The sequence below is a fragment of the Entelurus aequoreus genome, linkage group LG26 (assembly GCF_033978785.1).
Source record: "Entelurus aequoreus isolate RoL-2023_Sb linkage group LG26, RoL_Eaeq_v1.1, whole genome shotgun sequence".
NCBI classification, from domain to species: Eukaryota; Metazoa; Chordata; class Actinopteri; order Syngnathiformes; family Syngnathidae; genus Entelurus; species Entelurus aequoreus.
The window spans coordinates 17833614-17859689 of NC_084756.1; the positions used below are offsets into that span (position 1 = coordinate 17833614).

At 45.9% G+C, this 26076-nt stretch overlaps 27 non-coding genes across 27 annotated transcripts; 14 read left to right on the forward strand and 13 right to left on the reverse strand.

The window, feature by feature from the left end:
• The first annotated feature begins 1926 nt into the window (after positions 1 to 1926).
• On the forward strand, positions 1927 to 2008 carry trnal-aag (transfer RNA leucine (anticodon AAG)). Its single transcript has one exon. It is a non-coding gene; the product is annotated as a tRNA-Leu (tRNA).
• Positions 2009 to 2467: 459 nt separating this feature from the next.
• On the reverse strand, positions 2468 to 2539 carry trnad-guc (transfer RNA aspartic acid (anticodon GUC)). Its single transcript has one exon. It is a non-coding gene; the product is annotated as a tRNA-Asp (tRNA).
• A 587-nt stretch (positions 2540 to 3126) lies between these two features.
• On the reverse strand, positions 3127 to 3198 carry trnad-guc (transfer RNA aspartic acid (anticodon GUC)). The gene has a single exon. It is a non-coding gene; the product is annotated as a tRNA-Asp (tRNA).
• A 1760-nt stretch (positions 3199 to 4958) lies between these two features.
• trnal-aag (transfer RNA leucine (anticodon AAG)) lies at positions 4959 to 5040 on the forward strand. Its single transcript has one exon. It is a non-coding gene; the product is annotated as a tRNA-Leu (tRNA).
• A 458-nt stretch (positions 5041 to 5498) lies between these two features.
• trnad-guc (transfer RNA aspartic acid (anticodon GUC)) lies at positions 5499 to 5570 on the reverse strand. Its single transcript has one exon. It is a non-coding gene; the product is annotated as a tRNA-Asp (tRNA).
• Positions 5571 to 6441: 871 nt separating this feature from the next.
• On the forward strand, positions 6442 to 6513 carry trnae-uuc (transfer RNA glutamic acid (anticodon UUC)). The gene has a single exon. It is a non-coding gene; the product is annotated as a tRNA-Glu (tRNA).
• A 2951-nt stretch (positions 6514 to 9464) lies between these two features.
• trnah-gug (transfer RNA histidin (anticodon GUG)) lies at positions 9465 to 9536 on the reverse strand. The gene has a single exon. It is a non-coding gene; the product is annotated as a tRNA-His (tRNA).
• Positions 9537 to 10184: 648 nt separating this feature from the next.
• Positions 10185 to 10256, reverse strand: trnad-guc (transfer RNA aspartic acid (anticodon GUC)). Its single transcript has one exon. It is a non-coding gene; the product is annotated as a tRNA-Asp (tRNA).
• Positions 10257 to 11017: 761 nt separating this feature from the next.
• trnae-uuc (transfer RNA glutamic acid (anticodon UUC)) lies at positions 11018 to 11089 on the forward strand. The gene has a single exon. It is a non-coding gene; the product is annotated as a tRNA-Glu (tRNA).
• Positions 11090 to 11674: 585 nt separating this feature from the next.
• Positions 11675 to 11746, reverse strand: trnan-auu (transfer RNA asparagine (anticodon AUU)). The gene has a single exon. It is a non-coding gene; the product is annotated as a tRNA-Asn (tRNA).
• Positions 11747 to 11855: 109 nt separating this feature from the next.
• Positions 11856 to 11937, forward strand: trnal-aag (transfer RNA leucine (anticodon AAG)). The gene has a single exon. It is a non-coding gene; the product is annotated as a tRNA-Leu (tRNA).
• Positions 11938 to 13044: 1107 nt separating this feature from the next.
• On the reverse strand, positions 13045 to 13116 carry trnah-gug (transfer RNA histidin (anticodon GUG)). Its single transcript has one exon. It is a non-coding gene; the product is annotated as a tRNA-His (tRNA).
• Positions 13117 to 14597: 1481 nt separating this feature from the next.
• Positions 14598 to 14669, forward strand: trnae-uuc (transfer RNA glutamic acid (anticodon UUC)). The gene has a single exon. It is a non-coding gene; the product is annotated as a tRNA-Glu (tRNA).
• A 585-nt stretch (positions 14670 to 15254) lies between these two features.
• Positions 15255 to 15326, reverse strand: trnan-auu (transfer RNA asparagine (anticodon AUU)). Its single transcript has one exon. It is a non-coding gene; the product is annotated as a tRNA-Asn (tRNA).
• Positions 15327 to 15435: 109 nt separating this feature from the next.
• trnal-aag (transfer RNA leucine (anticodon AAG)) lies at positions 15436 to 15517 on the forward strand. Its single transcript has one exon. It is a non-coding gene; the product is annotated as a tRNA-Leu (tRNA).
• Positions 15518 to 16613: 1096 nt separating this feature from the next.
• Positions 16614 to 16685, reverse strand: trnad-guc (transfer RNA aspartic acid (anticodon GUC)). Its single transcript has one exon. It is a non-coding gene; the product is annotated as a tRNA-Asp (tRNA).
• A 109-nt stretch (positions 16686 to 16794) lies between these two features.
• On the forward strand, positions 16795 to 16876 carry trnal-gag (transfer RNA leucine (anticodon GAG)). The gene has a single exon. It is a non-coding gene; the product is annotated as a tRNA-Leu (tRNA).
• A 1117-nt stretch (positions 16877 to 17993) lies between these two features.
• Positions 17994 to 18065, reverse strand: trnad-guc (transfer RNA aspartic acid (anticodon GUC)). Its single transcript has one exon. It is a non-coding gene; the product is annotated as a tRNA-Asp (tRNA).
• Positions 18066 to 18156: 91 nt separating this feature from the next.
• On the forward strand, positions 18157 to 18238 carry trnal-aag (transfer RNA leucine (anticodon AAG)). The gene has a single exon. It is a non-coding gene; the product is annotated as a tRNA-Leu (tRNA).
• A 650-nt stretch (positions 18239 to 18888) lies between these two features.
• On the forward strand, positions 18889 to 18960 carry trnae-uuc (transfer RNA glutamic acid (anticodon UUC)). Its single transcript has one exon. It is a non-coding gene; the product is annotated as a tRNA-Glu (tRNA).
• A 1822-nt stretch (positions 18961 to 20782) lies between these two features.
• trnad-guc (transfer RNA aspartic acid (anticodon GUC)) lies at positions 20783 to 20854 on the reverse strand. The gene has a single exon. It is a non-coding gene; the product is annotated as a tRNA-Asp (tRNA).
• A 109-nt stretch (positions 20855 to 20963) lies between these two features.
• On the forward strand, positions 20964 to 21045 carry trnal-aag (transfer RNA leucine (anticodon AAG)). The gene has a single exon. It is a non-coding gene; the product is annotated as a tRNA-Leu (tRNA).
• Positions 21046 to 21479: 434 nt separating this feature from the next.
• Positions 21480 to 21551, reverse strand: trnad-guc (transfer RNA aspartic acid (anticodon GUC)). Its single transcript has one exon. It is a non-coding gene; the product is annotated as a tRNA-Asp (tRNA).
• Positions 21552 to 22422: 871 nt separating this feature from the next.
• trnae-uuc (transfer RNA glutamic acid (anticodon UUC)) lies at positions 22423 to 22494 on the forward strand. Its single transcript has one exon. It is a non-coding gene; the product is annotated as a tRNA-Glu (tRNA).
• An 885-nt stretch (positions 22495 to 23379) lies between these two features.
• trnae-cuc (transfer RNA glutamic acid (anticodon CUC)) lies at positions 23380 to 23451 on the forward strand. Its single transcript has one exon. It is a non-coding gene; the product is annotated as a tRNA-Glu (tRNA).
• Positions 23452 to 24570: 1119 nt separating this feature from the next.
• Positions 24571 to 24642, reverse strand: trnad-guc (transfer RNA aspartic acid (anticodon GUC)). Its single transcript has one exon. It is a non-coding gene; the product is annotated as a tRNA-Asp (tRNA).
• A 109-nt stretch (positions 24643 to 24751) lies between these two features.
• Positions 24752 to 24833, forward strand: trnal-aag (transfer RNA leucine (anticodon AAG)). Its single transcript has one exon. It is a non-coding gene; the product is annotated as a tRNA-Leu (tRNA).
• The last annotated feature ends 1243 nt before the right edge of the window (positions 24834 to 26076 follow it).

Here is a 26076-nt window from a genome sequence, read left to right on the forward strand (position 1 = left end):
TTTGCTGTTAACGCACTTGTATCTTCCCTGACTGAGGCAATAAGACCCTGGGCCTCATTTAGAAAGCTTGCAAAAGTAGGGCCAAAACGTTAGCTTTGGAGTTTTCCGTGCCAGGTATGCAATAAAAAAAAGACAACCAGCACAGATTTAAGGCCCGCCAGCAGCATCCAGTAAAGCTAAAAGGTGGTCGAGGTTGTATGTTTATCAACATGTCGTTTGAAGATCTCCGCCCCTACTTAAGACATTCAGGCCACTTTTATCTGTTTCTGTATTTGGATGACACCGCAGTGATAGGATGTATCACTGGCCCGCACGGTGCGACCAGCAGGAGGGAGTTGGCCTGTCTGGTGACATTGTGTGGAAACAACAACCTTATCCTCAACACGGACTACACTAAGAAGACAAAAGAAGACATGAGGAAGGAAAGTCTGTTCTTTTTTGTTACTATTGTACAATTTTTCCACACCCAAGTCCAAATTTATGCAGCAGTTTCCATAGTGTAGTGGTTATCACTTCACTAAGACACAAAAGTTACCCCGGTTCAAAGAAGACAATTCGCATTTCTGACATGGTATATGAATGCAATGGGTGCTTCACACATTTGTCAAGAAACCATGCAGGAGACCAGTGTCTGAACAAGTGATCAACTCCCTGGTGGTCTAGTGGCTAGGATTCGGCGCTTTCACCGCCGCGGCCAGGATACGATTCCCGGTCAGGCAAAGCTATCCGACCCTTTCTCAGAGCAGGCAATTTATAATTAACTTATGTGACTTCCATGTTTTATGCTCATGATATACAAATCATTATCGTTGACATTTTCCATAAAGGCAATGGGGACATTGCTCAAATTTGACCCAAAAAATGTGCCAGGCGGAGATACTGTCCACTATACTAACGAGGACTGCTTGGCATGCTATTTTCCTGGGGACAACCAAACAGGCTTGGCTTTTGCCTGCCACACCGCGACCAAAGGCGCTGAATTAAGGCTCCAGTGTCTCGGGAGGCGTGGGTTCAAATCCCACCACTGCCATTTTTGCTGGTAACGCACTTGTATCTTCCCTGACTGAGGCAATAAGACCCTGGGCCTAATTTAGAAAGCTTGCAAAAATAGGGCCAAAACGTTAGCTTTGGAGTTTTCCATGCCAGGTATGCAATAAAAAAAACACAACCAGCACAGATTTAAGGCCCGCCAGCAGCATCCAGTAAAGCTAAAAGGTGGTCGAGGTGGTATGTTTATCAACATGCCGTTTGAAGATCTCCGCCCTACTTAAGACATTCAGGCCACTTTTATCTGTTTCTGTATTTGGATGACACCGCAGTGATAGGATGTATCACTGGCCCGCACGGTGCGACCAGCAGGAGGGAGTTGGCCTGTCTGGTGACATTGTGTGGAAACAACGACCTTATCCTTAACACGGACTACACTAAGAAGACAAAAGAAGACATGAGTTGTTACTATTGTACAATTTTTACACACCCAAGTCCAAATTCATGCAGCAGTTTCCATAGTGTAGTGGTTATCACTTCACTAAGACACAAAAATTACCCAGGTTCATAGAAGACAATTCGCATTCCTGACATGGCATATGAATGCAATGGGTGCTTCACACATTTGTCAAGAAACCATGCAGGAGACCACTGAACTAGTGATCAACTCCCTGGTGGTCTAGTGGCTAGGATACTGTGGTCACTTCTCAAATTTCAAAAAGATGGTAATTGATGAAAATAAGAGGCACCTGAACCATCTCCCCGTCAGGGAATCGAACCCTGGTCTTCCGCGTGACAAGCGGAGATACTGTCCACTATACTAACGAGGACTGCTTGGGATGATATTTTGCCTGCCACACCGCGACCAAAGTTTTGCTATTCAGTATTTCTGCGATCTCATAATGCAGACAAATTGATCCTCCGAAAGCACGGATTGAGGGTAGTGTGGCCGAGCGGTCTAAGGCGCTGGATTAAGGCTCCAGTCTCTCGGGAGGCGTGGGTTCAAATCCCACCACTGCCATTTTTGCTGGTAACACACTTGTATCTTCCCTGACTGAGGCAATAAGACCCTGGGCCTCATTTAGAAAACTTGCAAAAATAGGACCAAAACGTTAGCTTTGGAGTTTTCCATTCCAGGTATGCAATAAAAAAAAACACAACCAGCACAGATTTAAGGCCCGCCAGCAGCGTCCGGTAAAGCTAAAAGGTGTTCGAGGTTGTATGTTTATCAACATGTCGTTTGAAGATCAACCTAACCTAGTCAATGACGGCATCCAGATCTTGTTGGTTGCATTGCACAGGCAGGAGAGAGCAGACTAACAAATGACTCATCATATGCACTCCTCTACACTAACATGCTGTAGAACCATCCTCACTGTTTTGAATCATCAACATCACAACATTCGGAGAAGGATACTGTGGTCACTTCTGAAATTTCAACAAGATGGTAATTGAAAAAAGTAAGAGGCACCCGCACCATCTCCCCGTCAGGGAATCGAACCCTGGTCTTCCGCGTGACAGGCGGAGATACTGTCCACTATACTAACGAGGACTGCTTGGCATGTTATTTTCCTGGGGACAACCAAACAGGCTTGGCTTTTGCCTGCCACACCGCGACCAAAGGCGCTGAATTAAGGCTCCAGTCTCTCGGGAGGCGTGGGTTCAAATCCCACCACTGCCATTTTTGCTGGTAACACACTTGTATCTTCCCTGACTGAGGCAATAAGACCCTGGGCCTCATTTAGAAAACTTGCAAAAATAGGGCCAAAACGTTAGCTTTGGAGTTTTCCATGCCAGGTATGCAATAAAAAAAACACAACCAGCACAGATTTAAGGCCCGCCAGCAGCGTCCGGTAAAGCTAAAAGGTGGTCGAGGTTGTATGTTTATCAACATGTCGTTTGAAGAACAACCTAACCTAGTCAATGACGGCATCCAGATCTTGTTGGTTGCATTGCACAGGCAGGAGAGAGCAGACTAACAAATGACTCATCATATGCACTCCTCCACACTAACATGCTGTAGAACCATCGTCACTGTTTTGAATCAACAACATCACAACATTCGGAGAAGGATACTGTGGTCACTTCTGAAATTTCAACAAGATGGTAATTGAAGGAAATAGGAGGCACCTGAACCATCTCCCCGTCAGGGAATCGAACCCTGGTCTTCCGCGTGACAGGCGGAGATACTGTCCACTATACTAACGAGGACTGCTTGGCATAATATTTTGCTGGGGACAAGTAAACAGGCTTGGCTTTTGCCTGCCACACCGCGACCAAAGTGTTGCTATTCCATATTTCTGCTATCTCATAATGCGGACAAATTGATCCTCCGAAAGCACGGATTGAGGGTAGTGTGGCCGAGCGGTCTAAGGCGCTGGATTAAGGCTCCAGTCTCTCGGGAGGCGTGGTTTCAAGTCCCACAACTGCCATTTTTGCTGGTAACACACTTGTATCTTCCCTGACTGAGGCAATAAGACCCTGGGCCTCATTTAGAAAACTTGCAAAAATAGGGCCAAAACGTTAGCTTTGGAGATTTCCATGCCAGGTATGCAATAAAAAAAACACAACCAGCACAGATTTAAGGCCCGCCAGCAGCAACCTAGTAAAGCTAAAAGGTGGTCGAGGTTGTATGTTTATCAACATGTCGTTTGAAGATCTCCGCCCCTACTTAAGACATTCAGGCCACTTTGATCTGTTTCTGTATTTGGATGACACCGCAGTGATAGGATGTATCACTGAACCGCACGGTGCAACCAGCAGGAGGGAGTTGGCCTGTCTGGTGACATTGTGTGGAAACAATGACCTTATCCTCAACACGGACTACACTAAGAAGACAAAAGAAGACATGAGGAAGGAAAGTCTGTTCTTTTTTGTTACTATTGTACAATTTTTCCACACCCAAGTCCAAATTCATGCAGCAGTTTCCATAGTGTAGTGGTTATCACTTCACTAAGACACAAAAGTTACCCCGGTTCAAAGAAGACAATTCGCTTTTCTGACATGGCATATGAATGCTATCCGACCCTTTCTCAGAGCAGGCAATTTATAATAAACTTATGTGACTTCCATGTTTTATGCTCATGATATACAAATCATTATCGTTGACATTTTCCATAAAGGCAATGGGGACATTGCTCAAATTCGGCCCAAAAAATGTGCCCGAGGTTCTCAGATTTCCTCTTCTTGTCGTCTTCGAGGTCCACTGCACGACACCTTTCCAGTTCTCCACACACAACCTAGCCTAGTCAATGACGGCATCCAGATCTTGTTGGTTGCATTGCACAGGCAGGAGAGAGCAGACTAACAAATGACTCATCATATGCACTCCTCCACACTAACATGATGTAGAACCATCGTCATAGCCTCATTTGTTCATGGATACCCTGCAATGTTCCGTTTCACAGATCTTGGGCGATTTAGGCAGGACCAAAAAGGCCACACTTCTTTGGAGCCAGGCAGAAGAGATTTGTTTAGGCAGAGAGAGGATTTTTCTAATTCTACCAAGGTTGATTTTTGTAATGCTATGTCGAGGTCGTCAGCTGCTGCATCCCTAACCTTTAATTTGACACATTGACTCTGACAAACCATTTTCCCTTTTTGAAGACTTGCTTTTGCATCCTAATTTCGAGGGGTGCAACAAACATTAGTAAAATACTGTGTTTGATTTCTGTAGGGCTGTGCAGCAACGCCGAGTAAACACATCACAACATTCGGAGAAGGATACTGTGGTCACTTCTCAAATTTCAACAAGATGGTAATTGAAGAAAATGGGAGGAACCTAAACCATCTCCCCGTCAGGGAATCGAACCCTGGTCTGCCGCGTAACAGGCGGAGATACTGTCCACTATACTAACGAGGACTGCTTGGGATGATATTTTGCCTGCCACACCGCGACCAAAGTGTTGCTATTTCATATTTCTGCTATCTCATAATGCCGACAAATTGATCCGCCGAATGCATAGATTGAGGGTAGTGTGGCCGAGCGGTCTAAGGCGCTGGATTAAGGCTCCAGTCTCTCGGGAGGCGTGGGTTCAAATCCCACCGCTGCCATTTTTGCTGGTAACACACTTGTATCTTCCCTGACTGAGGCAAGAAGACCCAGGGCCTCATTTAGAAAACTTGCAAAAATAGGGCCAAAACGTTAGCTTTGGAGTTTTCCATGCCAGGTATGCAATAAAAAAAAAACAACCACCACAGATTTAAGACCCGCCAGCAGCGTCCGGTAAAGCTAAAAGGTGGTCGAGGTTGTATGTTTATCATCATGTCGTTTAAAGATCAACCTAACCTAGTCAATGACGGCATCCAGATCTTGTTGGTTGCATTGCACAGGCAGGAGAGAGCAGACTAACAAATGACTCATCATATGCACTCCTCCACACTAACATGCTGTAGAACCATCCTCACTGTTTTGAATCAACAACATCACAACATTCGGAGAAGGATACTGTGGTCACTTCTGAAATTTCAACAAGATGGTAATTGAAGGAAATAGGAGGCACCTGAACCATCTCCCCGTCAGGGAATCGAACCCTGGTCTTCCGCGTGACAGGCGGAGATACTGTCCACTATACTAACGAGGACTGCTTGGCATGATATTTTGCTGGGGACAAGCAAACAGGCTTGGCTTTTGCCTGCCACACCGCGACCAAAGTGTTGCTATTCCATATTTCTGCTATCTCATAATGCGGACAAATTGATCCTCCGAAAGCACGGATTGAGGGTAGTGTGGCCGAGCGGTCTAAGGCGCTGGATTAAGGCTCCCGTCTCTCGGGAGGCGTGGTTTCAAGTCCCACCACTGCCATTTTTGCTGGTAACACACTTGTATCTTCCCTGACTGAGGCAATAAGACCCTGGGCCTCATTTAGAAAACTTGCAAAAATAGGGCCAAAACGTTAGCTTTGGAGTTTTCCATGCCAGGTATGCAATAAAAAAAACACAACCAGCACAGATTTAAGGCCCGCCAGCAGCATCCAGTAAAGCTAAAAGGTGGTCGAGGTTGTATGTTTATCAACATGCCGTTTGAAGATCTCCGCCCCTACTTAAGACATTCAGGCCACTTTTATCTGTTTCTGTATTTGGATGACACCGCAGTGATAGGATGTATCACTGGCCCGCACGGTGCGACCAGCAGGAGGGAGTTGGCCTGTCTGGTGACATTGTGTGGAAACAACGACCTTATCCTCAACACGGACTACACTAAAAAGACAAAAGAAGACATGAGGAAGGAAAGTCTGTTCTTTTTTGTTACTATTGTACAATTTTTCCACACCCAAGTCCAAATTCATGCAGCAGTTTCCATAGTGTAGTGGTTATCACTTCACTAAGACACAAAAGTTACCCCGGTTCAAAGAAGACAATTCGCATTTCTGACATGGCATATGAATGCAATGGGTGCTTCACACATTTGTCAAGAAACCATGCAGGAGACCAGTGTCTGAACCAGTGATCAACTCCCTGGTGGTCTAGTGGCTAGGATTCGGCGCTTTCACCGCCGCGGCCAGGGTTCGATTCCCGGTCAGGGAAAGCTATCCGACCCTTTCTCAGAGCAGGCAATTTATAATAAACTTATGTGACTTCCATGTTTTATGCTCACGATATACAAATCATTATCGTTGACATTTTCCATAAAGGCAATGGGGACATTGCTCAAATTTGGCCCAAAAAATGTGCCTGAGATTCTCAGCTTTCCTCTTCTTGTCGTCTTCGAGGTCCACTGCACGACACCTTTCCAGTTCTCCACACACAACCTAGCCTAGTCAATGACGGCATCCAGATCTTGTTGGTTGCATTGCACAGGCAGGAGAGAGCAGACTAACAAATTACTCATCACATAAACTCCTCCACACTAACATGCTGTAGAACCATCCTCATAGCCTCATTTGTTCATGGATACCCTGCAACGTTCCGTTTCACAGATCTTGGGCGATTTAGGCAGGACCAAAAAGGCCACACTTCTTTGGAGCCAGGCAGAAGAGATTTGTTTAGGCAGAGAGAGGATTTGTGTGAGGCATTTTCCCGGCGGCTAGAGCAGAGGGCCAACCTGTTGCGGTGATGTCTGTCAGTCAGGGCTTATACAGACAGGATGGAGGAAATTTGCCTTGACTTTAATCTCTTCATTGCTGGTTCTCGGTCAAACAGAGCAAGACGAGGGTCTGTTTCTTGTTTGAGCTTTTCCTCTGACGTCTGTGGTTGTATTCAAGCTGTTTTCTGTGCCAACTGACTTTAGGCTAACCATTGGTATATGTGTAAAAGGGGCATATGTGTAACTAAACTGTTGTCAGGGTTTGCTCGTAGGTGGTTAGATGCGTTGTCGTAAATAAGACCATACAGGGCTTCGCCTAAGGACTATTCTAATTCTACCAAGGTTGATTTTTGTAATGCTATGTCGAGGTCGTCAGCTGCTGCATCCCTAACCCTTAATTTGACACATTGACTCTGACAAACCATTTTCCCTTTTTGAAGACTTGCTTTTGCATCCTAATTTCGAGGGGTGTAACAAAAATTAGTAAAATACTGTGTTTGATTTCTGTAGGGCTGTGCAGCAACGCCGAGTCCACACATCACAACATTCGGAGAAGGATAATGTGGTCACTTCTCAAATTTCAACAAGATGGTAATTGAAGAAAATGAGAGGCACCTAAACCATCTCCCCGTCAGGGAATCAAACCCTGGTCTTCCGCGTGACAGGTGGAGATACTGTCCACTATACTAACGAAGAATGCTTGGAATGATATTTTGCCTGCCACACCGCAACCAAAGTGTTGCTATTTCATATTTCTGCTATCTCATAATGCCGACAAATTGACCCGCCGAAAGCATGGATTGAGGGTAGTGTGGCCGAGCGGTCTAAGGCGCTGGATTAAGGCTCCAGTCTCTCGGGAGGTGTTGGTTCAAGTCCCACCACTGCCATTTTTGCTGGTAACACACTTGTATCTTCCCTGACTGAGGCAAAAATACCCTGGGACTCTTTGGAGTTTTCCATGCCAGGTATGCAATAAAAAAAAACCCAACCAGCACAGATTTAAGGCCCGCCAGCAGCGTCCGGTAAAGCTAAAAGGTGGTCGAGGTTGTATGTTTATCATCATGTCGTTTGAAGATCAACCTAGCCTAGTCAATGACGGCATCCAGATCTTATTGGTTGCATTGCAAAGGCAGGAGAGAGCAGACTAACAAAAAACTCATCATATGCACTCCTCCACACTAACATGCTCTAGAACCATACTCACTGTTTTGAATCGTCAACATCACAACATTCGGAGAAGGATACTGTGGTCACTTCTCAAATTTCAACAAGATGGTAATTGATGAAAATAAGAGGCACCTGAACCATCTCCCCGTCAGGGAATCGAACACTGGTCTTCCGCGTAACAGGCGGAGATACTGTCCACTATACTAACGAGGCCTGCTTGGTATGATATTTTGCCTGCCACACCGTGACCAAAGTGTTGCTATTCCATATTTCTGCTATCTCATAATGCGGACAAATTGATCCTCCCAAAGCACGGAGTGAGGGTAGTGTGGCCTAACGGTCTAAGGCCCCTGGATTAAGGCTCTCACACAGTTCTCCACACACAACCTAGCCTAGTCAATGACGGCATCCAGATCTTGTTGGTTGCATTGCACAGGCAGGAGAGAGCAGACTAACAAATAACTCATCATATGCACTCCTCCACTCTAACATGCTGTAGAACCATCCTCATAGCCTCATTTGTTCATGGATACCCTGCAACGTTCCGTTTCACAGATCTTGGGCGATGTAGGCAGGACCAAAAAGGCCACACTTCTTTGGAGCCAGGCAGAAGAGATTTATTTAGGCAGAGAGAGGATTTGTGTGAGGCATTTTCCCGGCGGCTAGAGCAGAGGGCCAACCTGTTGCGGTGATGTCTGTCAGTCAGGGCTTATACAGACAGGATGGAGGAAATTTGCCTTGACTTTAATCTCTTCATTGCTGGTTCTCGGTCAAACAGAGCAAGACGAGGGTTTGTTTCTTGTTTGAGCTTTTCCTCTGACGTCTGTGGTTGTATTCAAGCTGTTTTCTGTGCCAACTGACTTTAGGCTAACCATTGGTATATGTGTATAAGTGGTATATGTGTAACTAAACTGTTGTCAGGGTTTGCTCGTAGGTGGTTAGATGCGCTGTCTTAAATAAGACCATACAGGGCTTCGCCTAAGGACTTTTCTAATTCTACCTAGGTTGATTTTGTAATGCTATGTCGAGGTCGTCAGCTGCTGCATCCCTAACCTTTAATTTGACACATTGACTCTGACAAACCATTTTCCCTTTTTGAAGACTTGCTTTTGCATCCTAATTTCGAGGGGTGCAACAAACATTAGTAAAATACTGTGTTTGATTTCTGTAGGGCTGTGCAGCAACGCCGAGTCCACACATCACAACATTCGGAGAAAGATACTGTGGTCACTTCTCAAATTTCAACAAGATGTTAATTGAAGAAAATGAGAGGCATCTAAACCATCTCCCCGTCAGGGAATCGAACCCTGGTCTTCCGCGTCACAGGCGGAGATACTGTCCACCATACTAACGAGGACTGCTTGGGATGATATTTTGCCTGCCACACCGCGACCAAATTGTTGCTATTTCATATTTCTGCTATCTCATAATGCCGACGAATTGATCCGCCGAATGCATGGATTGAGGGTAGTGTGGCCGAGCGGTCTAAGGCGCTGGATTAGGCTCCACTCTCTCAGGAGGCGTGGGTTCAAATCCCACCACCGCCATTTTTGCTGGTAACGCACTTGTATCTTCCCTGACTGAGGCAATAAGACCCTGGGCCTCATTTAGAAAGCTTGCAAAAGTAGGGCCAAAACGTTAGCTTTGGAGTTTTCCATGCCAGGTATGCAATAAAAAAAAGACAACCAGCACAGATTTAAGGCCCGCCAGTAGCGTCCGGTAAAGCTAAAAGGTGGTCAAGGTTGTATGTTTATCATCATGTCGTTTGAAGATCAACCTAACCTAGTCAATGACGGCATCCAGATCTTGTTGGTTGCATTGCACAGGCAGGAGAGAGCAGACTAACAAAGGACTCATCATATGCACTCCTCCACACTAACATGCTGTAGAACCATCCTCACTGTTTTGAATCAACAACATCACAACATTCGGAGAAGGATACTGTGGTCACTTCTGAAATTTCAACAAGATGGTAATTGAAGGAAATAGGAGGCACCTGAACCATCTCCCCGTCAGGGAATCGAACCCTGGTCTTCCGCGTGACAGGCGGAGATACTGTCCACTATACTAACGAGGACTGCTTTGCATGATATCTTCATGGGGACAAGCAAACAGGCCGAGCGGTCTAAGGCGCTGGATTAAGGCTCCAGTCTCTCAGGAGGCGTGGGTTCTAATCCCACCACTGCCATTTTTGCTGGTAACGCACTTGTATCTTCCCTGACTGAGGCAATAAGACCCTGGGCGTCATTTAGAAAGCTTGCAAAAATAGGGCCAAAACGTTAGCTTTGGAGTTTTCCATGCCAGGTATGCAATAAAAAAAACCCAACCAGCACAGATTTAAGGCCCGCCAGCAGCGTCCGGTAAAGCTAAAAGGTGGTCGAGGTTGTATGTTTATCAACATATCGTTTGAAGATCTCCGCCCCTACTTAAGACATTCAGGCCACTTTTATCTGTTTCTGTATTTGGATGACACCGCAGTGATAGGATGTATCACTGGCCCGCACGGTGCGACCAGCAGGAGGGAGTTGGCCTATCTGGTGACATTGTGTGGAAACAACGACCTTATCCTCAACACGGACTACACTAAGAAGACAAAAGAAGACAGGAGGAAGGAAAGTCTGTTCTTTTTTGTTACTATTGTACAATTTTTCCACACCCAAGTCCAAATTCATGCAGCAGTTTCCATAGTGTAGTGGTTATCACTTCACTAAGACACAAAGGTTACCCCGGTTCAAAGAAGACAATTCGCATTTCTGACATGGCATATGAATGCAATGGGTGCTTCACACATTTGTCAAGAAACCATGCAGGAGACCAGTGTCTGAACCAGTGATCAACTCCCTGGTGGTCTAGTGGCTAGGATTCGGCGCTTTCACCGCCGCGGCCCGGGTTCGATTCCCGGTCAGGGAAAGCTATCCGACCCTTTCTCAGAGTAGGCAATTTATAATAAACTTATGTGACTTCCATGTTTTATGCTCATGATATACAAATCATTATAGTTGACATTTTCCATAAAGGCAATGGGGACATTGCTCAAACTTGGCCCAAAAAATGTGCCCGAGATTCTCCGCTTTCCTCTTCTTGTCGTCTTCGAGGTCCACTGCACGACACCTTTCCAGTTCTCCACACACAACCTAGCCTAGTCAATGACGGCATCCAGATCTTGTTGGTTGCATTGCACAGGCAGGAGAGAGCAGACTAACAAATGACTCATCATATGCACTCCTCCACACTAACATGCTGTAGAACCATCCTCATAGCCTCATTTGTTCATGGATACCCTGCAACGTTCCGTTTCATAGATCTTGGGCGATTTAGGCAGGACCAAATTTCGAGGGGTGCAACAAAAATTAGTAAAATACTGTGTTTGATTTCTGTAGGGCTGTGCAGCAACACCCGAGTCCACACATCACAACATTCGGAGAAGGATACTGTGGTCACTTCTCAAATTTCAACAAGATGGTAATTGAAGAAAATGAGAGGAACCTAAACCATCTCCCCGTCAGGGAATCGAACCCTGGTCTTCCGCGTAATAGGCGGAGATACTGTCCACTATACTAACGAGGACTGCTTGGGATGATATTTTGCCTGCCACACCGCGACCAAAGTGTTGCTATTTCATATTTCTGCTATCTCATAATGCCGACAAATTGATCCGCCGAATGCATAGATCGAGGGTAGTGTGGCCGAGCGGTCTAAGGCGCTGGATTAAGGCTCCAGTCTCTCGGGAGGCGTGGGTTCAAATCCCACCACTGCCATTTTTGCTGGTAACACACTTGTATCTTCCCTGACTGAGGCAATAAGACCCTGGGTAATACGACCAAAATGTTATCTTTGGAGTTTTCCATTCCAGATATGCAATAAAAAAAACACAACCAGCACAGATTTAAGGCCCGCCAGCAGCGTCCGGTAAAGCTAAAAGGTGGTCGAGGTTGTATGTTTATCAACATGTAGTTTGAAGATCAACCTAACCTAGTCAATGACGGCATCCAGATCTTGTTGGTTGCATTGCACAGGCAGGAGAGAGCAGACTAACAAATAACTCATCATATGCACTCCTCCACTCTAACATGCTGTAGAACCATCCTCATAGCCTCATTTGTTCATGGATACCCTGCAACGTTCCGTTTCACAGATCTTGGGCGATGTAGGCAGGACCAAAAAGGCCACACTTCTTTGGAGCCAGGCAGAAGAGATTTATTTAGGCAGAGAGAGGATTTGTGTGAGGCATTTTCCCGGCGGCTAGAGCAGAGGGCCAACCTGTTGCGGTGATGTCTGTCAGTCAGGGCTTATACAGACAGGATGGAGGAAATTTGCCTTGACTTTAATCTCTTCATTGCTGGTTCTCGGTCAAACAGAGCAAGACGAGGGTTTGTTTCTTGTTTGAGCTTTTCCTCTGACGTCTGTGGTTGTATTCAAGCTGTTTTCTGTGCCAACTGACTTTAGGCTAACCATTGGTATATGTGTATAAGTGGTATATGTGTAACTAAACTGTTGTCAGGGTTTGCTCGTAGGTGGTTAGATGCGCTGTCTTAAATAAGACCATACAGGGCTTCGCCTAAGGACTTTTCTAATTCTACCTAGGTTGATTTTGTAATGCTATGTCGAGGTCGTCAGCTGCTGCATCCCTAACCTTTAATTTGACACATTGACTCTGACAAACCATTTTCCCTTTTTGAAGACTTGCTTTTGCATCCTAATTTCGAGGGGTGCAACAAACATTAGTAAAATACTGTGTTTGATTTCTGTAGGGCTGTGCAGCAACGCCGAGTCCACACATCACAACATTCGGAGAAAGATACTGTGGTCACTTCTCAAATTTCAACAAGATGTTAATTGAAGAAAATGAGAGGCATCTAAACCATCTCCCCGTCAGGGAATCGAACCCTGGTCTTCCGCGTCACAGGCGGAGATACTGTCCACCATACTAACGAGGACTGCTTGGAATGATATTTTGCCTGCCACACCGCGACCAAATTGTTGCTATTTCATATTTCTGCTATCTCATAATGCCGACGAATTGATCCGCCGAATGCATGGATTGAGGGTAGTGTGGCCGAGCGGTCTAAGGCGCTGGATTAGGCTCCAGTCTCTCAGGAGGCGTGGGTTCAAATCCCACCACCTCCATTTTTGCTGGTAACGCACTTGTATCTTCCCTGACTGAGGCAATAAGACCCTGGGCCTCATTTAGAAAGCTTGCAAAAGTAGGGCCAAAACGTTAGCTTTGGAGTTTTCCATGCCAGGTATGCAATAAAAAAAAGACAACCAGCACAGATTTAAGGCCCGCCAGTAGCGTCCGGTAAAGCTAAAAGGTGGTCGAGGTTGTATGTTTATCATCATGTCGTTTGAAGATCAACCTAACCTAGTCAATGACGGCATCCAGATCTTGTTGGTTGCATTGCACAGGCAGGAGAGAGCAGACTAACAAAGGACTCATCATATGCACTCCTCCACACTAACATGCTGTAGAACCATCCTCACTGTTTTGAATCAACAACATCACAACATTCGGAGAAGGATACTGTGGTCACTTCTGAAATTTCAACAAGATGGTAATTGAAGGAAATAGGAGGCACCTGAACCATCTCCCCGTCAGGGAATCGAACCCTGTTCTTCCGCGTGACAGGCGGAGATACTGTCCACTATACTAACGAGGACTGCTTTGCATGATATCTTCATGGGGACAAGCAAACAGGCCGAGCGGTCTAAGGCGCTGGATTAAGGCTCCAGTCTCTCAGGAGGCGTGGGTTCTAATCCCACCACTGCCATTTTTGCTGGTAACGCACTTGTATCTTCCCTGACTGAGGCAATAAGACCCTGGGCGTCATTTAGAAAGCTTGCAAAAATAGGGCCAAAACGTTAGCTTTGGAGTTTTCCATGCCAGGTATGCAATAAAAAAAACCCAACCAGCACAGATTTAAGGCCCGCCAGCAGCGTCCGGTAAAGCTAAAAGGTGGTCGAGGTTGTATGTTTATCAACATATCGTTTGAAGATCTCCGCCCCTACTTAAGACATTCAGGCCACTTTTATCTGTTTCTGTATTTGGATGACACCGCAGTGATAGGATGTATCACTGGCCCGCACGGTGCGACCAGCAGGAGGGAGTTGGCCTATCTGGTGACATTGTGTGGAAACAACGACCTTATCCTCAACACGGACTACACTAAGAAGACAAAAGAAGACAGGAGGAAGGAAAGTCTGTTCTTTTTTGTTACTATTGTACAATTTTTCCACACCCAAGTCCAAATTCATGCAGCAGTTTCCATAGTGTAGTGGTTATCACTTCACTAAGACACAAAAGTTACCCCGGTTCAAAGAAGACAATTCGCATTTCTGACATGGCATATGAATGCAATGGGTGCTTCACACATTTGTCAAGAAACCATGCAGGAGACCAGTGTCTGAACCAGTGATCAACTCCCTGGTGGTCTAGTGGCTAGGATTCGGCGCTTTCACCGCCGCGGCCCGGGTTCGATTCCCGGTCAGGGAAAGCTATCCGACCCTTTCTCAGAGCAGGCAATTTATAATAAACTTATGTGACTTCCATGTTTTATGCTCATGATATACAAATCATTATAGTTGACATTTTCCATAAAGGCAATGGGGACATTGCTCAAACTTGGCCCAAAAAATGTGCCCGAGATTCTCCGCTTTCCTCTTCTTGTCGTCTTCGAGGTCCACTGCACGACACCTTTCCAGTTCTCCACACACAACCTAGCCTAGTCAATGACGGCATCCAGATCTTGTTGGTTGCATTGCACAGGCAGGAGAGAGCAGACTAACAAATGACTCATCATATGCACTCCTCCACACTAACATGCTGTAGAACCATCCTCATAGCCTCATTTGTTCATGGATACCCTGCAACGTTCCGTTTCATAGATCTTGGGCGATTTAGGCAGGACCAAATTTCGAGGGGTGCAACAAAAATTAGTAAAATACTGTGTTTGATTTCTGTAGGGCTGTGCAGCAACACCCGAGTCCACACATCACAACATTCGGAGAAGGATACTGTGGTCACTTCTCAAATTTCAACAAGATGGTAATTGAAGAAAATGAGAGGAACCTAAACCATCTCCCCGTCAGGGAATCGAACCCTGGTCTTCCGCGTAATAGGCGGAGATACTGTCCACTATACTAACGAGGACTGCTTGGGATGATATTTTGCCTGCCACACCGCGACCAAAGTGTTGCTATTTCATATTTCTGCTATCTCATAATGCCGACAAATTGATCCGCCGAATGCATAGATCGAGGGTAGTGTGGCCGAGCGGTCTAAGGCGCTGGATTAAGGCTCCAGTCTCTCGGGAGGCGTGGGTTCAAATCCCACCACTGCCATTTTTGCTGGTAACACACTTGTATCTTCCCTGACTGAGGCAATAAGACCCTGGGTAATACGACCAAAATGTTATCTTTGGAGTTTTCCATTCCAGATATGCAATAAAAAAAACACAACCAGCACAGATTTAAGGCCCGCCAGCAGCGTCCGGTAAAGCTAAAAGGTGGTCGAGGTTGTATGTTTATCAACATGTAGTTTGAAGATCAACCTAACCTAGTCAATGACGGCATCCAGATCTTGTTGGTTGCATTGCACAGGCAGGAGAGAGCAGACTAACAAATGACTCATCATATGCACTCCTCCACACTAACATGCTGTAGAACCATGCTCACTGTTTTGAATCATCAACATCACAACATTCGGAGAAGGATACTGTGGTCACTTCTGAAATTTCAACAAGATGGTAATTGAAGGAAACAGGAGGCACCTGCACCATCTCCCCGTCAGGGAATCAAACCCTGGTCTTCCGCGTGACAGGCGGAGATACTGTCCACTATACTAACGAGGACTACTTGGCATGCTATTTTCCTGGGGACAACCAAACAGGCTTGGCTTTTGCCTGCCACACCGCGACCTAAGGCGCTGGATTAAGGCTCCAGTCTCTCAGGAGGCGTGGGTTCAAATCCCACCACTGCCATTTTTGCTGGTAACGCACTTGTATCTTCCCTGACTGAGGCAATAAGACCCTGGGCCTCATTTAGAAAGCTTGCAAAAATAGGGCCAAAACGTTAGCTTTGGAGTTTTCCATGCCAGGTATGCAATAAAAAAAAAACAACCACCACAGATTTAAGGCCCACCAGCAGCGTCCGGTAAAGCTAAAACGTGGTCGAGGTTGTATGTTTATCATCATGTCGTTTAAAGATCAGCCTAAACTAGTCAATGACGGCATCCAGATCTTGTTGGTTGCATTGCACAGGCAGGAGAGAGCAGACTAACAAATGACTCTTCATATGCACTCCTCCACACTAACATGCTGTAGAACCATCCTCACTGTTTTGAATCATCAACATCACAACATTCGGAGAAGGATACTGTGGTCACTTCCCAAATTTCAACAAGATGGTAATTGAAGAAAATAAGAGGCACCTGAACCATCTCCCCGTCAGGGAATCGAACCCTGGTCTTCCGCATGACAGGCGGAGATACTGTCCACTATACTAACGAGGACTGCCTTGGATGATATTTTGCCTGCCACCCTGCGACCAAAGTGTTGCTATTCAGTATTTCTACGATCTCATAATGCGGACAAATTGGTCCTCCGAAAGCACGGATTGAGGGTAGTGTGGCCGAGCGGTCTAAGGCGCTGGATTGAGGCTCCAGTCTCTCGGGAGGCGTGGGTTCAAATCCCACCACTGCCATTTTTGCTGGTAACACACTTGTATCTTCCCTGACTGAGGCAATAAGACCCTGGGCCTCATTTAGAAAACTTGCAAAAATAGGACCAAAACGTTAGCTTTGGAGTTTTCCATTCCAGGTATGCAATAAAAAAAACACAACCAGCACAGATTTAAGGCCCGCCAGCAGCGTCCGGTAAAGCTAAAAGGTGGCCGAGGTTGTATGTTTATCAACATGTCGTTTGAAGATCAACCTAACCTAGTCAATGACGGCATCCAGATCTTGTTGGTTGCATTGCACAGGCAGGAGAGAGCAGACTAACAAATGACTCATCATATGCACTCCTCCACACTAACATGCTGTAGAACCATCCTCACTGTTTTGAATCATCAACATCACAACATTCGGAGAAGGATACTGTGGTCACTTCTGAAATTTCAACAAGATGGTAATTGAAAAAAGTAAGAGGCACCCGCACCATCTCCCCGTCAGGGAATAGAACCCTGGTCTTCCGCGTGACAGGCGGAGATACTGTCCACTATACTAACGAGGACTGCTTGGCATGTTATTTTCCTGGGGACAACCAAACAGGCTTGGCTTTTGCCTGCCACACCGCGACCAAAGGCGCTGAATTAAGGCTCCAGTCTCTCGGGAGGCGTGGGTTCAAATCCCACCACTGCCATTTTAGCTGGTAACACACTTGTATCTTCCCTGACTGAGGCAATAAGACCCTGGGCCTCATTTAGAAAACTTGCAAAAATAGGGCCAAAACATTAGCTTTGGAGTTTTCCATGCCAGGTATGCAATAAAAAAAACACAACCAGCACAGATTTAAGGCCCGCCAGCAGCGTCCGGTAAAGCTAAAAGGTGGTCGAGGTTATATGTTTATCAACATGTCGTTTGAAGATCAACCTAACCTAGTCAATGACGGCATCCAGATCTTGTTGGTTGCATTGCACATGCAGGAGAGAGCAGACTAACAAATGACTCATCATATGCACTCCTCCACACTAACATGCTGTAGAACCATCCTCACTGTTTTGAATCAACAACATCACAACATTCGGAGAAGGATACTGTGGTCACTTCTGAAATTTATACAAGATGGTAATTGAAAAAAGTAAGAGGCACCCGCACCATCTCCCCGTCAGGGAATCGAACCCTGGTCTTCCGCGTGACAGGCGGAGATACTGTCCACTATACTAACGAGGACTGCTTGGCATGATATTTTGCTGGGGACAAGTAAACAGGCTTGGCTTTTGCCTGCCACACCGCGACCAAAGTGTTGCTAGCTTGGATTGAGGGTAGTGTGGCCGAGCGGTCTAAGGCGCTGGATTAAGGCTCCAGTCTCTCAGGAGGCGTGGGTTCAAATCCCACCACTGCCATTTTTGCTGGTAACGCACTTGTATCTTCCCTGACTGAGGCAATAAGACCCTGGGCCTCATTTAGAAAGCTTGCAAAAATAGGGCCAAAACGTTAGCTTTGGAGTTTTCCATGCCAGGTATGCAGTAAAAAAAACACAACCAGCACAGATTTAAGGCCCGCCAGCAGCATCCAGTAAAGCTAAAAGGTGGTCGAGGTTGTATGTTTATCAACATGTCGTTTGAAGATCTCCGCCCCTACTTAAGACATTCAGGCCACTTTTATCTGTTTCTGTATTTGGATGACACCGCAGTGATAGGATGTATCACTGGCCCGCACGGTGCGACCAGCAGGAGGGAGTTGGCCTGTCTGGATACATTGTGTGGAAACAACGACCTTATCCTCAACACGGACTACACTAAGAAGACAAAAGAAGACAGGAGGAAGGAAAGTCTGTTCTTTTTTGTTACTATTGTACAATTTTTCCACACCCAAGTCCAAATTCATGCAGCAGTTTCCATAGTGTAGTGGTTATCACTTCACTAAGACACAAAAGTTACCCCGGTTCAAAGAAGACAATTCGCATTTCTGACATGGCATATGAATGCAATGGGTGCTTCACACATTTGTCAAGAAACCATGCAGGAGACCAGTGTCTGAACCAGTGATCAACTCCCTGGTGGGCTAGTGGCTAGGATTCGGCGCTTTCACCGCCGCGGCCCGGGTTCGATTCCCGGTCAGGGAAAGCTATCCGACCCTTTCTCAGAGCAGGCAATTTATAATAAACTTATGTGACTTCCATGTTTTATGCTCATGATATACAAATCATTATAGTTGACATTTTCCATAAAGGCAATGGGGACATTGCTCAAACTTGGCCCAAAAAATGTGCCCGAGATTCTCCGCTTTCCTCTTCTTGTCGTCTTCGAGGTCCACTGCACGACACCTTTCCAGTTCTCCACACACAACCTAGCCTAGTCAATGACGGCATCCAGATCTTGTTGGTTGCATTGCACAGGCAGGAGAGAGCAGACTAACCAATGACTCATCATATGCACTCCTCCACACTAACATGATGTAGAACAGGGGTGGGCAATTAATTTTTACCGGGGGCCGCATGAGCAACCCGAGCACTGCTGGAGGGCCACACTGACAATATTTCAATTAAATTTTGCTCAAATTATTTTTGATATACCGTAAGATAGATAATAATAATAATAATATTTTCATTTAACCTAACTTATCTTTATACAAAAGCAGATGGCTTTTGATGGTTTTATTTTTAACACTTTCTTACACAACACTTCCTGATGTATATTACAATACAAAAATTTCAATTTCTGTCACTTTATCCTGCATCCTCTTTGTTGTAAAACCTTTATTTAACCAGATAAGAAAACGTTGTGAACGTAGCACGTACGCCTGTAAGGTGATTGGCGAAGAAGGAGGAAGCGTTGCTGTTGCGGAAATGAGGAGTGAGGATTGGTTTTCCTTTTGGAAAGAACGAGATAAGTTGAGCTGTGTTAGTATAGCATGCTCAATAAAAGTTTAAAAATTGCATCAGACTTGGTGTGCATTTCTTCTGGACGCTACAATTGATGTCAGAAGTGGGATGAAATGCCTCCCAGTTCGCCTTGCCATCAAACCTGGGAGTCTTCATTGAGGGCGGAATTCCCCCCGTGGCAAGCAGCGTGGCTGCACCTGTAAACACTCTCTCTCTCTCTCTCTTTGCGGCGAGCTCCTCACGTGGCACGTACCTCCCGATGACGTAGCACACAAACAGTGCAGTATGCGCAAAGTTTTACTTCTGCCACCAATTGTAGCGTCCAGAAGAAGTGCACATCAAGTCTGACGCTCTTTTTAAACTTTTATTGAGCAAGCTATACTAACACAGCTCAACATATCTCGTTCCTTCCACAGGCACGTCTCCTCACTCCTCATTTACGCAACTCAAGAAGACAACATCTACTTCAGCAGGTCGTTACACTATATTCTTTAAACACAGCAACGTGTGTACCACAAATAAGCACACAGCTTTACCTTTACTTGTCTTGTTGAAAACACGCCATTCGTCATCAACTTTTCTCTTTTTAGCGTTTCGGGGATAACCGGGCATCACTTGTCGCTGTGCGCCTTCCCTCACAGGACATACGCACATATAACACTTTTCAAAATAAAAGCAGCACAGTTGTATCTTTGCACGACAAAGATGTTTTTTTAAATGTATTTTGTAATTTGAGATTGCCGCTGCGCGCACGAGCATACGTCCACACGGAAGTAATACAAATAACGCTTTTCAAAACAAAAGCAGCACCGTTGTATTGCACACTCGAAATAGATGCTTTTTAAAATTTATTTTGTAATTTATAATTGGCCTCACGCGGGCCGGACAGGGACGTACAAAGGGCCGGATGCGGCCCGCGGGCCGCACAATGCCCAGGTCTGATGTAGAACCATCCTCACTGTTTTGAATCATCAACATCACAACATTCGGAGAAGGATACTGTGGTCACTTCTCAAATTTCAAAAAGATGGTAATTGATGAAAATAAGAGGCACCTGAACCATCTCCCCGTCAGGGAATCGAACCCTGGTCTTCCGCGTGACAGGCGGAGATACTGTCCACTATACTAACGAGGACTGCTTGGGATGATATTTTGCCTGCCACACCGCGACCAAAGTGTTGCTATTCAGTATTTCTGCGATCTCATATAGCGGACAAATTGATCCTCCGAAAGCACGGATTGAGGGTAGTGTGGCCGAGCGCTCTAAGGCGCTGGATTAAGGCTCCAGTCTCTCGGGAGGCGTGGGTTCAAATCCCACCACTGCCATTTTTGCTGGTAACACACTTGTATCTTCAGTGACTGAGGCAATAAGACCCTGGGTAATAGGACCAAAATGTTATCTTTGGAGTTTTCCATTCCAGATATGCAATAAAAAAAACACAACCAGCACAGATTTAAGGCCCGCCAGCAGCGTCCGGTAAAGCTAAAAGGTGGTCGAGGTTGTATGTTTATCAACATGTCGTTTGAAGATCAACCTAACCTAGTCAATGACGGCATCCAGATCTTGTTGGTTGCATTGCACAGGCAGGAGAGAGCAGACTAACAAATGACTCATCATATGCACTCCTCCACACTAACATGCTGTAGAACAATCCTCACTGTTTTGAATCAACATCACAACATTCGGAGAAGGATACTGTGGTCACTTCTGAAATTTCAACAAGATGGTAATTGAAGGAAATAGGAGGCACCTGAACCATCTCCCCGTCAGGGAATCGAACCCTGGTCTTCCGCGTGACAGGCGGAGATACTGTCCACTATACTAACGAGGACTGCTTGGCATGATATTTTGCTGGGGACAAGTAAACAGGCTTGGCTTTTGCCTGCCACACCGCGACCAAAGTGTTGCTATTCCATATTTCTGCTATCTCATAATGCGGACAAATTGATCCTCCGAAAGCACGGATTGAGGGTAGTGTGGCCGAGCGGTCTAAGGCGCTGGATTAAGGCTCCAGTCTCTCGGGAGGCGTGGTTTCAAGTCCCACCACTGCCATTTTTGCTGGTAACACACTTGTATCTTCCCTGACTGAGGCAATAAGACCCTGGGCCTCATTTAGAAAACTTGCAAAAATAGGGCCAAAACGTTAGCTTTGGAGTTTTCCATGCCAGGTATGCAATAAAAAAAACACAACCAGCACAGATTTAAGGCCCGCCAGCAGCATCCAGTAAAGCTAAAAGGTGGTCGAGGTTGTATGTTTATCAACATGTCGTTTGAAGATCTCCGCCCCTACTTAAGACATTCAGGCCACTTTTATCTGTTTCTGTATTTGGATGACACCGCAGTGATAGGATGTATCACTGGCCCGCACGGTGCGACCAGCAGGCGGGAGTTGGCCTGTCTGGTGACATTGTGTGGAAACAACGACCTTATCCTCAACACGGACTACACTAAAAAGACAAAAGAAGACAGGAGGAAGGAAAGTCTGTTCTTTTTTGTTACTATTGTACAATTTTTCCACACCCAAGTCCAAATTCATGCAGCAGTTTCCATAGTGTAGTGGTTATCACTTCACTAAGACACAAAAGTTACCCCGGTTCAAAGAAGACAATTCGCATTTCTGACATGGCATATGAATGCAATGGGTGCTTCACACATTTGTCAAGAAACCATGCAGGAGACCAGTGTCTGAACCAGTGATCAACTCCCTGGTGGTCTAGTGGCTAGGATTCGGCGCTTTCACCGCCGCGGCCTGGGTTCGATTCCCGGTCAGGGAAAGCTATCCGACCCTTTCTCAGAGCAGGCAATTTATAATAAACTTATGTGACTTCCATGTTTTATGCTCACGATATACAAATCATTATCGTTGACATTTTCCATAAAGGCAATGGGGACATTGCTCAAATTTGGCCCAAAAAATGTGCCTGAGATTCTCAGCTTTCCTCTTCTTGTCGTCTTCGAGGTCCACTGCACGACACCTTTCCAGTTCTCCACACACAACCTAGCCTAGTCAATGACGGCATCCAGATCTTGTTGGTTGCATTGCACAGGCAGGAGAGAGCAGACTAACAAATGACTCATCATATGCACTCCTCCACACTAACATGCTGTAGAACCATCCTCATAGCCTCATTTGTTCATGGATACCCTGCAACGTTCCGTTTCACAGATCTTGGGCGATTTAGGCAGGACCAAAAAGGCCACACTTCTTTGGAGCCAGGCAGAAGAGATTTGTTTAGGCAGAGAGAGGATTTGTGTGAGGCATTTTCCCGGCGGCTAGAGCAGAGGGCCAACTGTTGCGGTGATAGGATGTATCACTGGCCCGCACGGTGCGACCAGCAGGAGGGAGTTGGCCTGTCTGGATACATTGTGTGGAAACAACGACCTTATCCTCAACACGGACTACACTAAGAAGACAAAAGAAGACAGGAGGAAGGAAAGTCTGTTCTTTTTTGTTACTATTGTACAATTTTTCCACACCCAAGTCCAAATTCATGCAGCAGTTTCCATAGTGTAGTGGTTATCACTTCACTAAGACACAAAAGTTACCCCGGTTCAAAGAAGACAATTCGCATTTCTGACATGGCATATGAATGCAATGGGTGCTTCACACATTTGTCAAGAAACCATGCAGGAGACCAGTGTCTGAACCAGTGATCAACTCCCTGGTGGTCTAGTGGCTAGGATTCGGCGCTCTCACCGCCGCGGCCCGGGTTCGATTCCCGGTCAGGGAAAGCTATCCGACCCTTTCTCAGAGCAGGCAATTTATAATTAACTTATGTGACTTCCATGTTTTATGCTCATGATATACAAATCATTATAGTTGACATTTTCCATAAAGGCAATGGGGACATTGCTCAAACTTGGCCCAAAGAATGTGCCCGAGATTCTCCGCTTTCCTCTTCTTGTCGTCTTCGAGGTCCACTGCACGACACCTTTCCAGTTCTCCACACACAACCTAGCCTAGTCAATGACGGCATCCAGATCTTGTTGGTTGCATTGCACAGGCAGGAGAGAGCAGACTAACAAATGACTCATCATATGCACTCCTCCACACTAACATGCTGTAGAACCATCCTCATAGCCTCATTTGTTCATGGATACCCTGCAACTTTCCGTTTCACAGATCTTGGGCGATTTAGGCAGGACCAAAAAGGCCACACTTCTTTGGAGCCAGGCAGAAGAGATTTGTTTAGGCAGAGAGAGGATTTGTGTGAGGCATTTTCCCGGCGGCTAGAGCAGAGGGCCAGCCTGTTGCGGTGATGTCTGTCAGTCAGGGCTTATACAGGATGGAGGAAATTTGCCTTGACTTTAATCTCTTCATTGCTGGTTCTCGGTCAAACAGAGCGAGACGAGGGTCTGTTTCTTGTTTGAGCTTTTCCTCTGACGTCTGTGGTTGTATTCAAGCTGTTTTCTGTGCCAACTGACTTTAGGCTAACCATTGGTATATGTGTATAAGTGGTATATGTGTAACTAAACTGTTGTCAGGGTTTGCTCGTAGGTGGTTAGATGCGTTGTCGTAAATAAGACCATACAGGACTTCGCCTTAGGACTTCTCTAATTCTACCAAGGTTGATTTTTGTAATGCTATGTCGAGGTCGTCAGCTGCTGCATCCCTAACCTTTAATTTGACACATTGACTCTGACAAACCATTTTCCCTTTTTGAAGACTTGCTTTTGCATCCTAATTTCGAGGGGTGCAACAAACATTAGTAAAATACTGTGTTTGATTTCTGTAGGGCTGTGCAGCAACGCCGAGTAAACACATCACAACATTCGGAGAAGGATACTTTGGTCACTTCTCAAATTTCAACAAGATGGTAATTGAAGAAAATGAGAGGAACCTAAACCATCTCCCCGTCAGGGAATCGAACCCTGGTCTTCCGCGTGACAGGCGGAGATACTGTCCACTATACTAACGAGGACTGCTTGGGATGATATTTTGCCTGCCACACCGCGACCAAAGTGTTGCTATTTCATATTTCTGCTATCTCATAATGCCGACAAATTGATCCGCCGAATGCATAGATTGAGGGTAGTGTGGCCGAGCGGTCTAAGGCGCTGGATTAAGGCTCCAGTCTCTCGGGAGGCGTGGGTTCAAATCCCACCGCTGCCATTTTTGCTGGTAACACACTTGGATCTTCCCTGACTGAGGCAATAAGACCCTGGGCCTCATTTAGAAAACTTGCAAAAATAGGGCCAAAACGTTAGCTTTGGAGTTTTCCATGCCAGGTATGCAATAAAAAAAACACAACCAGCACAGATTTAAGGCCCGCCAGCAGAGTCCGGTAAAGCTAAAAGGTGGTCGAGGTTGTATGTTTATCAACATGTCGTTTGAAGATCAACCTAACCTAGTCAATGACGGCATCCAGATCTTGTTGGTTGCATTGCACAGGCAGGAGAGAGCAGACTAACAAATGACTCATCGTATGCACTCCTCCACACTAACATGCTGTAGAACCATCCTCATAGCCTCATTTGTTCATGGATACCCTGCAACGTTCCGTTTCACAGATCTTGGGCGATTTAGGCAGGACCAAAAAGGCCACACTTCTTTGGAGCCAGGCAGAAGAGATTTGTTTAGGCAGAGAGAGGATTTGTGTGAGGCATTTTCCCGGCGGCTAGAGCAGAGGGCCAACTGTTGCGGTGATAGGATGTATCACTGGCCCGCACGGTGCGACCAGCAGGAGGGAGTTGGCCTGTCTGGATACATTGTGTGGAAACAACGACCTTATCCTCAACACGGACTACACTAAGAAGACAAAAGAAGACAGGAGGAAGGAAAGTCTGTTCTTTTTTGTTACTATTGTACAATTTTTCCACACCCAAGTCCAAATTCATGCAGCAGTTTCCATAGTGTAGTGGTTATCACTTCACTAAGACACAAAAGTTACCCCGGTTCAAAGAAGACAATTCGCATTTCTGACATGGCATATGAATGCAATGGGTGCTTCACACATTTGTCAAGAAACCATGCAGGAGACCAGTGTCTGAACCAGTGATCAACTCCCTGGTGGTCTAGTGGCTAGGATTCGGCGCTCTCACCGCCGCGGCCCGGGTTCGATTCCCGGTCGATTCCCGGTCTGCTTTCTCAGAGCAGGCAATTTATAATTAACTTATGTGACTTCCATGTTTTATGCTCATGATATACAAATCATTATAGTTGACATTTTCCATAAAGGCAATGGGGACATTGCTCAAACTTGGCCCAAAGAATGTGCCCGAGATTCTCCGCTTTCCTCTTCTTGTCGTCTTCGAGGTCCACTGCACGACACCTTTCCAGTTCTCCACACACAACCTAGCCTAGTCAATGACGGCATCCAGATCTTGTTGGTTGCATTGCACAGGCAGGAGAGAGC